Source organism: Pogoniulus pusillus, chromosome 1, assembly GCF_015220805.1.
Source record: "Pogoniulus pusillus isolate bPogPus1 chromosome 1, bPogPus1.pri, whole genome shotgun sequence".
Taxonomy (NCBI): Eukaryota; Metazoa; Chordata; class Aves; order Piciformes; family Lybiidae; genus Pogoniulus; species Pogoniulus pusillus.
Window position 1 is genome coordinate 27997344 of NC_087264.1, and position 14987 is coordinate 28012330.

The 14987-nt window shown below is 42.3% G+C and overlaps 1 protein-coding gene across 1 annotated transcript in view; it reads right to left on the bottom strand.

The window, feature by feature from the left end:
- The window catches only part of LTK (leukocyte receptor tyrosine kinase), a 175688-nt gene that overhangs the window by 141080 nt on the left and 19621 nt on the right, over nt 1-14987 (bottom strand).

The following is a 14987-nucleotide window of genomic DNA, read 5'->3' on the forward strand; positions in this document are numbered from 1 at the left end:
GTAACAAGCGATCTAACCTCCTCATCAGTCTCTGGTCTTTACTAAATACACACACCAAATCAAAATTTACTGTGTACCAGTCCTAGAACCAGTTCAGCCTCCAAAATCCAAGTTTATGGAGTTTGGGGGCACCAAACACTGGTCTGGTGCTCAAAAATAGTTGCAGCACCACATTATCCTAGCCCAGAGAAACAGAGAAGCTGTCCCATACCGAAACCAGGACCCAAACAATGGTTATTGTAGCTAACGAGCGCACATGTGAGAAAGCAACTTCCCGGACATCCCGTGCTGCTTCCTAAGCCTGAAACCAAAGGTCTTACTGAGCCATCCTCCTCCCCAGTCAGCTGTGGGCTGACTGAAATGGGTTGGCCACAGCATCTTGTCAAACACACCATGAAGTCATGTCTGATCAAGCTTTTGCCTTGGAACTGTAGGGTGCCAGTCTCTTTTCCTTAGAGCACAGAGAGGGATGTTAATTCTGTGAGTAATGCCAGGAAATTTATGGCATCTTAAGCTCAAAAATGAGAGGTTAATTCATGGGGAGAAAAAAATGAGTGATAGAAACAAAGATGACAGTAAAACTCAGCCTTGCAATTGTGAAGCAGTGCTGGTGCAGAAAAGGGACTCCCAGAATAATTTGCTGCAAAGTATTTAGCAACAGAAGGCACAACTCCCTGGTACTTCCATGTCCTCCTCTGAGGATTTTGCAGGTGGCAGACCTCTTCAGAAATGTCCCAGAACCTTGGCTCCTCCCATCCATAGTTGAAAGCTCTCATTCTTCTAGCTATGTCATCCCCTTCCTTATATTTGCACACATATACACCTCCCATAGCTCCTACACAGCTTTTCCCTCTTTTAATGAGTTTAAGTTGAGTACCAATCTATGAAGTGCATTGCAAAAGGGAAAAATATTATGGTTTTTCTCTTCTCCCACCCATCTTACCACATTTTTTGAGACAGATAAAAAAATCCTTTTAGTATCATAAAGTCTGGAAATTTTGGGAGAAAAATAAAAATCCTATGATGAAAAAAAGTGCAAATCCACAATAACCTAAACTTCCTTCAGCTTTGGTCCACTTCCCAATGAAACTGAAGAATCTGTCTTGGCAAAAACAGCACAAGTTGAAGGATGTCATGGGTTAGGGCTGGGTCAGTCACCAAATGGAGTGACCCCTTTCACTTCCCAAAAGGGAAGAGAAAGGGAATAGAGGCTTATGGGTTGGAAAACTAAACCAGCCTTAATGAAAATAACAACAATAAAATGAAATACATACAAATCTATACAAAACCAACATTGAATCCAAATGCCCTGATGGCAGTTTTGCCACTGTCACTGGTGATGCTGTGGGCAGAGACTGGTGAAGCCCCAGACTGGGCTCAGAAGCAGACAGAAAACAGATTGAGGAACACACAGATCAGGATCAGAGGCAGGAAGCAGAGAGTCCTCTTTGGCCATTAAAGAAGAGAGCCTGATCATTGCGATCTCTCAGCTTTATGCCACATATAACATATACAGGATGGGACTCTTTGGTCAGTTTTGGGTCATCTGTCCTGTACACTCCTTGCAGTTTGTGGCATTTTACTCTGCATCCCCAACATAGTACACAAGATTTAGCAGTGACCTTAGTCTGACACCAGTCCTTGGTAGTAACTATAGACATGAAGTGTTACTCTTACTAGAAGCAGACACTGTTTGTGAAAGTATGCCATTAACTTCAGAAAGTGCAGTTACCTAGGAGAGACCGGGCTGAGAAGAACACTGAACAGAATTAGTTCTGTTCTAGCTCAAACCAGGACAGTGAACTAAAGTACAGAAAATAAACAAGCCTTACACACTCAAAATTCTTAGTTTCAACAGATGGTGTTAGAAGAGGTAGAGTTGCTGACATACAGTGTGTCCTAAATAGCCTTCTAAGAGGAAGACTAGTGTACTCAGCTCTTAAGATATGTGCACCCAGGCAGAGTAAACCAAAATGGAATAGGCTTGCTTCAGGAACCAAGTTTCCATTAAGGCTTCTTTGCATTGACTGAATCTGAATGTTTAAAATCCACTCTGAAGTTCATACGACTGCTGGTGACTGGCAAAAGTATCTGACTGTGCCAACAAGTTAAAATTCAGAGGTTTTTTCCTCCAGCTCCTGTGCAAGCCAATGCTAAGTGCACTGCAGCAACACCAAATGGCAATCTGACAAATGCATTATGCAGATGAGTACAAAACTAGTTTTAAGAAAATTACTAGGAAAATATATTTGATTGCCACTGGTACCACTCAAACGTCTCAGAATTCACAGTCATCAAGAAAATACTGCAAAGTCCAACTCTCATTATCATGGTTAGACTTCTCACAAAACAGACACTCCATATTCATTACTCTCCAGCATCAACACACAAGTACAGTTCACAGCCAGAGGTTAAAGCCTAGGAATCTTAATGAATTATACATGAAAGAAAACCGATACATTCAAAATCAAGAAGGAAAAAATGCTCTCAATGCCTTTTGGAGATTTCTAATTCTAGCTCTGTTAAGATAATGGGAAGTTCAAAGTTAAACTGGTTGTAAATGAACACTGAATTCCATGTCAAAAAAAAAAAAAAAAAAAAGAATGGCTTCTTTGTTCAATCAGAGCAAACTTTAGATAAAGCAAAAATTTATAGAAACCACTACCTCAGGCAACTGGGACTGGAAAGAGTTTTAGGATGTAAACAGAATTGTCATTCTAAGAGCCACACCAGCATTGGCAGAGTTTAAAATTCATTTCCTAACCAGAAAATACCCAAAATGGCTTCACTTGTAGGGAAGATATCATTCCACATAGGACAGGTTTTGTGGTTTAGGTGATAGTGATGGGAAAAAAAGTTAGAATCTGTAAGGGGAAGTAGAGAGCATTTGATGTAAAAGACCTCAGTCTGACCAAAGCAGGTCGACCTGGTACACATGCCATGCATTATCAGTAGGAAATTCTCTGAAGCTCATTTCCGAGGCCTTTTCTCTCAGAAAGTCATTAAGCTCTAATTAATGGCTCTGTGAGGTGGAGGGATCCGCTTTGGCATCCATTAGGATGGAGGCTCAAATGTCAGACCAGCAATGGCATTAGGCAGGCTCTGGCATTTTGCCCAGTGCAGGATTAGCACTGACGCATGCAGCATCCTTTGAAGTCTTTAGCCCTGTAAGAAAGTCTGCAGGTTTTCTCTCTGCCTGTGTCATAGAGAACATCTCTAAGTAATCTGCTGCTCCATAACCAGAGTCTCCACCTCAGCTAAGCAGGAAGAAAGTACTATGTGTGGCCTAGTTGCAATCCCTCTCCAAAGAGAGAATCGGTCAGACCATCCACTGTCTTAACTCTCTCCCTTTTCCTTCACTTCTAACACCTGTGATCCTTCATTACTAAGTCATGCACTTTTGATGAGAACCACAGAATGGTAGGGGCTTGGAAGGAATCCTTGGAGATAATCTACTCCAACCCTGCTGCTAACTCAGGTACGCATAGATTAGGTTGCTCAGGAAAGCACTCAGGTGAGTTTTGAAAGCTTCCAGTGACGGAAACTTCACAACCTCTCTGGGCAGTCTGTTCCAGTGATCTGTAAAGGAAGAGAAACTTCTCCTTAAGCTCAAGTGTAACCTCCTGTGTTCTAGTTCATACCTGTTGCCCCTTATCCTGTCACTGACCTCCACTGGAAAGAGCTTGCACCATCCTCAGTACCTCCACTCTAAGTATTTATATGCATTTATAAGATCCCCTCTCAGTCTTCTCATTTCCAGGTTAAAGAGCCCCAAGTATCTCAGCCTCTCCTGGTAAGAGAGGTGCTTCTGTTCCTTCAGCATACTCATGGATCTCTGTTGGACACTCTCCAGTAGTTCCCTGTCCCTCTTGAACTGGGGACTCTAGAACTCAACACAATACTCAGTATGTGGTCTCACCAGGGCAGAGTAGAGGGGCAGAAGCTGTTTCCTTGAGCTGCTGGCCATACTCTTCTTAATGTACCCTAGAATACTGTCGGCCTTGTTGGCCATGTGCATACATTGCTGTCTCGTGATGAACTTGTCCACCAGCACTCCCAGGTCCTTCTCCTCAGAGCTGCTTTCCAGCAGGTCAACCCCGAACCTGTACTGATACAGGAGGTTACTCCTCACCAGGTACAGGGCTATACACTTGCTCTTGTTAAACTTCATGAGTTAAAGCCCATTCTGAGTTGCATATTGGACTAACCTAGGTAATAGATACCAAGCTACCAGTCCCACTCTGATCTCCTGAATAATGCAACAGTGATTTATATGTATTTTCCCCTACATATGAGACACATTGCTAAGACTTGTTAAAAACAACTTTTGTAACCTGTCCAATCATATTTTGCTCCTGGGTCTGCCTGTCCTATTCCCCTACCTGTGAAAAATGTAGATCTACTGAATGAAGTAATACATCGAGTTCTCTAGAGAGAGAAAGGAAAGATGCTGAAAGCTCATACTGCGGATCTAGCTGGACTGTGGCTAACTAAACCCTAAAGGGGGTACTAGCTGGTCATCCTGAACTAGCTAGTGATGAAACAAAAAGTAGCTCTTGTGACAGTTAAAATATACAACTTTGCCTCTCTGTACCTTCAGCATCTCTCACCCTTCAACAGTCTCCAAGTACTTCTCAAATACAGCTGCAAAGCATCTCAGAAATACCTCAGAGATGTGGAGTAGCAAACAAGACATGGGATGAGTGAGACAAAGACACAGTTCTTCAGAGCAGAACTCCCATCTCCTGGCTGTAAATGTTGTTTTGTAAGTCCTAAACTTCTTCCAGGGCTGTAATTTTTTTTTTAATCCCATTATTAGTTTAAAAACCATGACAAGGGAAGTATTTGAGATTTTGCTGTCAAGTTCTTCATTTAATTTCAGTTCATGGTCATTGTGGGATTTTTTAAAGAACACTCTTCCTTTGTCCTTTTGTTTTCTCACCTGTAAAATATACATTATAATATCTCCCCTGTGCTTCAAAACATGACTATAAGAGATCAACATCTTAATTCAAATGTGGGGAGTCACTAAGATGTCCATGGCAACAAGTACAACTATCAACCTCTTCTAAACTAGTTTCTTCCTTGGCAAAGTTGAGCACCCAACTTGTCTATATGTGATATAGAATTTGACAAATCGAAGGACTCACTGACTGCAAGGAAAAAATATCTCCTTTCTACTGTCAGAGGAAAGCACCAGAGTAACTGCACGAACATTTTGAAGCTCAGTACAGGAGGTCTGACAGCTTCTCTCAGTCCATTGTTTCCACATAATACTTAACAACTGCAGAATCATCTAACTGCATTACCAGGTTAAAAACCAATCAAGTACAGAGTGGTAAGCACCTAGAAAGCAAGAAAAACACCATCACAAGATGATATTTTCCCCACTGTTCATACTCTGTCACTGCACTGGCCTCTTCCACAGAAGTGGAGACCCTCACATCTTGTGAAAGAGTTTTATCTCTGCAAACAGGACACCGCCAGCAGCCAAAATGAGGCATTGTCCAGCTTAATATATTTCAATTATTACTCTGCCTTTCCTCCATCCACTGCCACCAGAAACAGGCATAGGAGATTAGACCAGGCCAGCAGTGAAATTAGACAACTGGCCTTCGGATATGTAAATGCAAATGCCAAGTTGTGCTGGCTGGTTAAGCAGATAGATTCTGGGTAGGAAAAAAGCTGTGAAGAACATGCATAATGATCACTACATTGCAGCAAGTAAGGTAGCTGGAGCAAGAACCAAGGCCAAGGGCCCCGCATTCAGATGGATGCCAGTGAACCCGGGGGTTGTAAAGGGCTGGCAGAAAGCACAGCAGGTTTGCAAACTGGATTGTTGGTAACTGCTGGTACAGCAATGGCAGAGAGGCAGCAAAAAAAACAGTGAGCTGGACATTGTTTTACATGGCCCAGATGGAGCTATGATCAAGGTGACAGTGATGGATAAACACAAACTCATACAGCCATTCTTGTCACCCAACAACTGCCTTCTGAACCAGTAAATGCCAGACCAAATAAAGATACAAAAATACCTGCATGTGTGAGGAAGGACAACTATAAATCTAGACCAAACTGCTTTAGAGCTCTGCTTGAAAGATAGAGGTACACTGGCTTGAGGTAAAACAAGACTCAGACACAAACATCACACTAAATTCAAGCCAAGTCTGTTGAAAGGTCCTGCAGAGTCTGGCTTTACACGATAGAAGTGATAACCTCAGGGCCAGGAGCAGAGTAGGCTTACACTTCAAGAGAGGCATTTTAGGGGTTTTCTTTGGACCTGTTTGTCTCTTATTTCCTTGGATTTCTTCCCTTTTTCATGTCTTTTCTTCATATCCATACCTTAAAGCTGTGGAAACATTTCCACATTTATTATTGTCTTTATGTTGGGTACTGTGCATAATATCTGTGAAATCAATAGGAAGACGCTTGTAGCTTGCCTGTGAAAGCAATACATGAGGCTGACTGTGACTTCACAAAGTCAGGGTCTGGATTGATTAACAGAGTTAATGCTCATGTGAGATGCATCAGCATGTCAAGATGAAGGAAGCTCTGCAAGATTTTGAAAGCAGACCAGCATGTTAAGTAAATACACATCCCTGTCAACTTCTTTTCATGAATGTTTAACTTCAGTGTACATGGGACATGCCTGTTTCAGAGTTCACATTTAACATTTAACAGACATTTAGGTAACTAAAAGACAGTGAAGACAGGCTTAGAGGCCACCCACGTGTATGAGAAAATGAAGGACCCATGCATTGCCCTGCTTGCTACACCTTAAATAAAGCTTACACAGAGAACTGGAGCAGGAAATATCATCCAGAGACAGAGAAATCTGCAGTTAGTCAGAGAGAAGTATTGCTCAAGCTACAGTCATGTAGGGAGGTTGCCTTCAGTTTCCCTTTTCACAATGCACAATAAAGAAAATATTTGAAATTCAGTCATATCCTGCTTGAAAAGGTCTTCGTGGACCTATAATTTGCCTTGGAGGAAACATGATGGAGGTGGAGAGAGCAAAGTAGCAGGTGGTTGCATATGATAAGCATAGCTTTCCAGTGTCCCTGTGGGCAGTACCCTCCCTGCCTTTCATTCCCAGCTACACTGTTCTTTCACAATGTTCTATCTGCCAGCATGTAGAAGCTGTAACTTCATTGCTTGGAGGCAAGAGAATTCACCAAGTCTTTTGTCAGCCTGTGGTTGAGTAGCTGTGCACCTGGGTGTGTAGTCCACCAGCTGATGTGTTCATTCTGCTTATCATGATGATCAGAGATGGTATCCAATACCTGAACTTCCTCAGGGAACTAAAATAGAGCTTCCTTAATAGAAGGCCATTTTGTATAGCAAGACAATCACTCAACTATTCAGCATTCAGAACTTCAAAATCTTAAGCATCAGGATCAACTTGCTAACAAACCTCTAATAGTTGTGCAATCATAAGAATGACCCAGGGTGTCACAAAAGTCTAGGGCCTATCCAGAAAATGGGCCAGTTGCCCCAGCAGAAGACCCTTCTACATGCCCAGTGGATCATTGTGAGAATGCAGAACACAGGTCACCAGACAACTCAATTTTCTTTTTGAAGCAATAATAAAGATACAGTATTACAGGTTCAAGCAGCTCCATTCAACAGGTTTTTTAAAACAAAAGCAAATTTCACAAATATTTGAGCTACTCCAGCTATAAGCTAAGCAGGAAGATCACCCCATCATACATTTTGTGTTGTCTCTTGACCTTGAAGCTTTTGTGCACCAGCTGTGACTCATGACACAGTGGATTGTGCCATATCCTGCTATAAATCTGATCTCTGTGTTTACATTTGAGTGGGAGACACTTAGCTGTCCACCAACGCAGTGATAGACATCTTGTTTTGGGATCAGCTTCAAGTCATTAAAAGGAAAATGTTGTTCACAAAGTACAACCATTCTCATATAAGTTGTCACAGCTGACACTGCCTGACCTGCTGCAGACATGCCCAAGTGAATGCCATCATGATGATTTCTGCATTCTAAGCATTGCCCTGTTCTCTCTGCACTGGCAAAGTTACCAAAGCTTTTAAACCACTCTCAATTAGTTTGAACCTGCCCATTTTTTTTTCTGAAAGCACTGCATGCAGCACCTGCCAAAGACAGACGAGCAATATTTTCTATACTCCCCTAGTGGAACTAGTTACACGTTTTAAAATACACCAGTTTAGCATACAACACAAAGGAAACAAGTGTTCACTGTTGATTTATGTATTGCTTGCTATTCTAACAACCCTAAGCAAGACCAACTTTTTCAAAGCTGTTGCTGATTTGGCAGTAGAAACTGCCTGATCTTTTTCCTCACAATTTTTGGTGGATCTTGAGCCAACCAGAATATCTTCACAGAATATTTGAGGCTGAAAGAGACTTCTGGAATCAAATAAGTCCAGCCTGCTCAAAGCAGAAAGAACTCTGAAGTTAAACAATTCTGCTCAGGGTCTTACACATTATTTGGAGACTACAGACACAAGACAGTGCCCCATGGTGAAGAGCGTGAAAGAAAAGGTGAAACTACACTACAGGACAAAAATATAGATACTTCAGGTTTTTACACATTCATTCATACATATTAATGCTCCTTTGCATCCCCATATAGCATAGATTAATAAAAAAGCTTTCACCTCCTCCTTCCCTTCACATGGCAGGATTGGTATGCCAAGAATCTCCACAGACACATGTTCATCTCACTAACACTTATCCTCCCAGGGCACTGCTTTTCTATTGCTATCTAATCGTACAGACATCTTCCTTTAAAACCTAATCCAAATTTCCCCTTGCAAATCCAACTCCTCGCATCCTTTCCTTGTTAGACACCAAGAATACCTGAGCAATATCTTTACTGCACCTACCTGGAATATGTCAATATAGCTTAAATCATATAATTTTCTTCTCTACTCAGTCCCTTCCATCTTTCTACAGGGGAAATCAGATATCTCTCCCATTTATCTATCACTCTCAAAACATGGTGGCAGAAGTGAATATTTTGTGTTTGTGTATTTGATTTTTTCCCTTTTCTAACCATTTGTCCTTATTAAATTTAATCTTACCGGATTCTAGATAATTTCTTCAATTTACAAGATCACTGAGAATTCTGATTTCATTCTCCAAGAAGGCTGACAATTATTTCCAGTTTGGTATTATCTGCAAATCCTATAAGCATGCTTGTCCTACCATTGTCAAAATAACAAATTCAAATATTGAATAGCACTGGACCCAGAACAGATTTCTGATGACCACACTTGAATGGTGTCTCATCTTGACAAAGAACTATTGATAGTTCAGGGTCTCAGTCTAGGTTTCTTCCATTGGCTGTGCCAGTCTTATGTGGATTTTGCTTCCTGAGTTTGTGTACAAAAGTGCCATGCAGCAGTTTGCCAAGCCTTACTTAAAATCAAGACACATCACAGCTGCCACTTCTACTTGTCCTTTAGACTGAAAGCATGAACATAGCTGGTTCCAGCTTTCATACTAATTAATACATAAAAGATATCAATTTGAATACCATGTTTAGAAGTTGATCTGTGCTAGTTTGAGGCTAGCTAGAATATTTTGGTGAAAAGAATTGGATTATAGGCTGAGAAAAAGAAACAATGGTGATGTCTACTTCACTCATAGGCTTGTTGAGATTTATAAAAACAAGAACATAAACATAGATAATACAGTGTGGCTCTCTGTTGCAGCTGTGCCGACACTTTTCTCCCTACCCTGCTTTCTGTGCTTTCTATCCCACCTGGCCGATCCTCCAAACTCACCTTGCACATAAGGCAAACTCTGGGTTAAAGTAGAGGGGTGGAAAGAAGGTGGAAGGGTAGTTGGGAGCCCTTCCTGGGGACTCTGGGTTTTGGGAGGGGTGTTGTGTGTATTGTGCTAAGCTGTAAATATAGTTTCTTTCCTTAACTTCCAGCTGGGCTGAGTCTAGTCTGGGTGATTTCATATGAGTGGGAGGGTGGGTAACAACCAAACCATCACATGATCACAAATGGTTATTCACACAGGTACACATGGGTTCAGCTGCTCAGCAAGATGTACTGCAACATTTCTGGCAGAATTTCAGCCTGTGCCTGGCAGGAAGGAATCCTGCATCAGACTTGTTTGCCTCCCCATTTTGCTCATCAGTTGCTGGGAAACCTCTGTCCCACACTATCCAGTTTGCTGATAGTGCGCAAAGTTTGGACTCCCATTGCTTCCCACTTCAAAACATGGGACTTAAGTGCCCATGAAGTTTGTTTAGCTGGCAAAAAATATGAAGGGAATTTGTTATTTGTATGGGTTTGTTTTTATTATGAGAATCCTGATGTGTTTCTTGTGCCTTCTGACTTCCCCTCTCCAGCCTGTTTGTGCTGTGTCATTACTATTCCTACATATCCAACACGATAGTTTGGGTCCTAACTGCCATGACTGCTCTCACCCCTGCCTTCTAGCTCTGGCTGTTCTTTCAGTAATAAACTTATCACTCAACCTCTACCTAGTCAAATATTCCTTCCTGTACTGTCTCTGTCCCTTGTTCTGTTACATGCAGCACCTTCCTACTCCAGACCCCACCGAAACCCATGTTCCCAGCACACCAGCTTTCTCCAAGCACCCTCCAGTTCACTCTTTTCCCAGTGGACATCAGAAATGCACAAGATATTGCAGTAAAGGCACTGTCTATAGCTTCAAGACTCTAAGGACGACCTGAGGTGAAGAATACCTGATGCATCTTGAGATAGGGACTGAAAAGTGCTGTGATTCCAATTCTTCAGTTCTCAAATATGTTTCACCTCCCTTTCAAGTTGCTACAGTGACTCCCACACATTAACTGCAAAGTGGAAACTCTTGCATCTTAAGTTTTATTCTTCAAGGATATAAGAGCAAAAGAATACAGATTATAAAAAAGAAAGTTTTCCAATTCATCTGCTTCTTGCTTAAGGGACAAAGGGAAGATAATGCAGAGAGTGAAAATAAGTGATTTCACAGCAGTTTACCTTCCCAGAGAGCTTCTGTGTTCAGATAAGCAGAAGAGCATTTACTTATCAGGCTCCTGCTAAGCAGCCCTCAGCCATTTTCGCAGCAAAAGCTGAGGGAAAGGTAGAACAACTTCTGCCCCAAGTAATCACAGACTCTACCTGGCAACCTTGTGGTTCTTCCTCTGACAAGCTAATTTGCTAGGGATGAAGCCAGCTTATTACCTAGGATGGCCCAGTTTCATTGGAGAGGCCCCACATCCACAGCTTCTGCTATACATTGCTACCACTGCCTTGGATATAGAGTTCAAAATAGAAGGGAGAAAGAATGAAAGAAGAGGCAAAGAAACACAGTATTTAAATTGAGTCAGGTAGTCACCATGCATGCAACAAAAAGAACCCAGCACACCAAGCAGAAGTAAACAGGCTACAGAAGCAAACAGGTCTAGGTGAATTCCCAAGCCAGTGCCAGCTAGTACAGATGCTGTTGTGACAGAGAATATCTGCCATGCAGCTGTAATTTCAACAAAGATTCATGGCACTCCACAGCTGAAACCAAAGGTACTTAGGAGGCTAACAAATGAGTTTCTACAAAGACATCCTTCCACTTGAAAAACAAAAGGAGAAATCTGTTCTGCTGTAGACTCTGCACTTCACACGGAAAAACCTTGGAACCATCACCTCAAATAGCACTTTTACATATATATTTCTATTCCCTCACTTCACAGTCATGTGAGGCACCAAGTACAGCTAAATGAAACTTCAGTCATTCCTAAATACAAGCCATATGCTCAGCCTTTCTGACCTCTGTCAGATTCTGCCTGGTTTTTGCTTCAAAATTGTATGCAGATAGAATTTGCATGTAAATCATGGTAGAAAATCCTAAAATAGGCCTGCTTGGAGTTTAGAGCTCTCCAGTTTTGGGTCTAGGGCTCTCCAGAGACAGCTTAAGCGAACATTCAGATGCACTTTACAGATGGCCTGAAAAAATGTCAAATGTCTTAAATGTATCAAGCAATATTTGCAGTGGCACCCAGTCGGTGTTGGCTTTGTTTGGGCTGCTTCCTATCGCAGCTCTGCAAACAAGGCTGTAACCTGACATTTTTGTACATGAAGCAAGTTTAAACTGGTGGGTAATTTGATTTGTAACAAAATACCAAGCCAGCCAAGCTGGTTCTGGGTTCAGATTTCTTTGTAAATATTGCATGTGTCTGGTTATAGCTTTAACCATGATGGGAAGGTAGTCACGAGGCATTGCCTGGTCACTGTCACCTGCACAAATTCCTTAGCTGGAGCTGATGGGTGAGCTACATGTCCAAGCCTTGCTATTTGTCCTAGTCCGCAGGACAGAGATTAAAGAGAGCAGGAGAGAAAAGGAGAGAGAGAGAGAGAGAAACAGAATGAAAAGAGAGAAGAGCAGGAAAGGAATTATGTTCCCGGCCGGGGGTGGGGGAAGGACGAGGACAGACGGGTTTCCAAATTCTAAGTTCTTTTCAGTTTGCCCAGGGATGTTTTCCCAGCAAGTGATGTCTTCTTTTCGGGAGTTCTTTTACATTAGGCAAAACTTAGGTCTCGGCATGGTTGGTGGTGGAGGTGGAGAGAGGGTTCCTGGACTGCTGTTTTCAGGTTGGATATCCATGGTGGTGTCCTCTCCCACTCACTCACCTAAACTGGCATAAACCCAGTGTCTTCTGTTTTTCGCAGCTCTCCCGGCCACCCCAGTCACGTTAATGCAGGTGACTGTTAAGGTGTGCAGAGCTGACCCATCAGGCAGGTCGTTTACAACAGTTGTTGCACATCCAGGTGCCTGCAGGGGTTCGGCGCCGGCAGTGGGCTTTCACTCCTCCATTCAATACACATCCCTGGCATTCAGGAAAACCACCTGAGCGAAGGTGATTTTTATCTTTGTTGATTTACATGTACAAGAAAGACAAGATTCAGTCTCTCACGCTATCTCATACTTGGTTCCTATGGAAACAGCTATAAAGCCATGAAGTCAAGATCAAAATTTAATTGTTTCCTCTGAAACTAATGGTCTGATGCATTACAGAATGGGAGAGAAAAAGCAGAAAAATACAAGAGGACGAATCTACGTTCATTCTATTGGGCATTTGGGTATCTTTTTTTAACCTTAAATATGGGAAACAATAGTATGGTAGAGTTTTGAAAGAAATCGAATATCTAAAACAATAAATGGCTTAAGCTGGCTATGTCCTAACTGACAATTACTGCCCTGGGATATACAGGAGAGAAGTGCTTTGCCTACACTGTAAAATGACTAATCCTTAGAAGAATGATTTGTGAAGATAAGGCATTCACACTCTTGTCTAAATGCTTCAGAACTAAAGAACAGACAGGAACCAATTAAGACCATAACTGGTGTTGATTCATTAAATAACATTAAACTTTAAAAGCATATTCCTAATATTTACATTGGGACCAAAACAAAAAACTAATTAAAAACAAACAAACAAACAAACAAACCTGATATGGTGTACTAAAAATACGCTTCTTAAACACAGGAGTTAGCTGGGAGTGGGAAGGTCTCTTAAAAGGAAAGCCTTAGGACATTTTAAACAGCTGGCAAAAGCACCCAAGACTGAAATAAAGACATTCTACTGATGACAGTAAATAGAGCTGCCCTGTTTCTCACAAGAAGTGCAGTCACACTCCTGCCCTGGGCCATCCAAAACACTTCAGGAACCACCTTCCTTTCCTCTACAAACATTGCACTACTCTGCACTACCTATACCAATTCTTCTCAAACTTTCCCCCTTAATCTCCCTTTCATTTACCTCTGTCGCCCGGTTTTCCAAGTCCCCTTCCTAGAAAGACCCTGCCTTTTTAACTGTCCCACCCAAAGATCTCTCCTTTTCATCTATTTGAATTCTCCAGCCCATCCAAGAAGATGCTTTTCAACACTGTCTCACATCTCTGTTCTTCTCTAGGGTCTGGCACTTGGGCCACAACCACTCCAAGCAATGCTACAGGCTTGGGGCAGTGTGGCTGGAAAGCTGTCTGCAGAAGGGGGCCTGAGGGTTGTAATAGACAAACATCTCAATATGAGCCCAGGTGGCATACAATGCCAATGGCATCCTGGCTTGTATTAGAAATGCTGTGTCCAGCAGGAATAGGGATGTGATTGTCTCCTTGTACTCGGCTCTGGTGAGGCCATGCCTTGAGTATTGTGTTCAGTTTTGGGCATCTCATTACAAGAAAGATGTGGAGATGCTGGAACAAATGCAGAGGAGGGCAGGGAAGCTGGGGAAGGGCCTGGAGAATAAGTCTTATGAGGAGCAACTGAGGGAGCTGGGGCTGGTTAGTTTGGAGAAGGGGAGACCTCATCACTGTCTACAGCTACCTGAAAGGACATTGTGGAAAAGTTGATGCTGGTCTCTTCTCACAGGTAAAAAGTGATAGAATGAGAGGGAATGGCCTCAAGCTGCCACTGGGTAGGTATAGACTGGACATCAGGAAACAATTTTTTTTTTCACAAACAGATCAGTCAGGCATTGGAATGGGCTGCCCAGGGAGATGGTTGAGTCACCAACCCTGGATGTGTGCAAAAGTTGTTTGGATGCGGTGCTTGAGGCTATGGTTGAAGGGTGAATTTTGTAGAGTAGGGATATCAGTTAGACTTGATGATCCTGGGGGTCTTTTCCAACTGGAATGTTTCTATGATTCTGTGATTTTCCACTTCTGTGCCTCACCAGCCTGTCCTCTTTTCTTTCTACATAAACAGAACTGCTATCCCCACTTCAGACCTAACCCTGTTCTTCTGGCAAGCTCCTGTCTGTCACTGGCAGTCAGCATTCCTTTCCTCTGTCCACAACATTCAGTCAAGCTCTGCCTGTTCCTGGCTCTCCTGCAGGCTCCTGCCTGGAAAAGGGTTTACTTTCTATATGGGATGCACTCCTTCAAACCCACCAGCACACACATCTGACAACCTCAAAAGGTAGAAAAAAACAAAGTTAATAGACATAGGAAGTGCTCAAAACGATCCTTAAAAGCCTTTGCTGTAA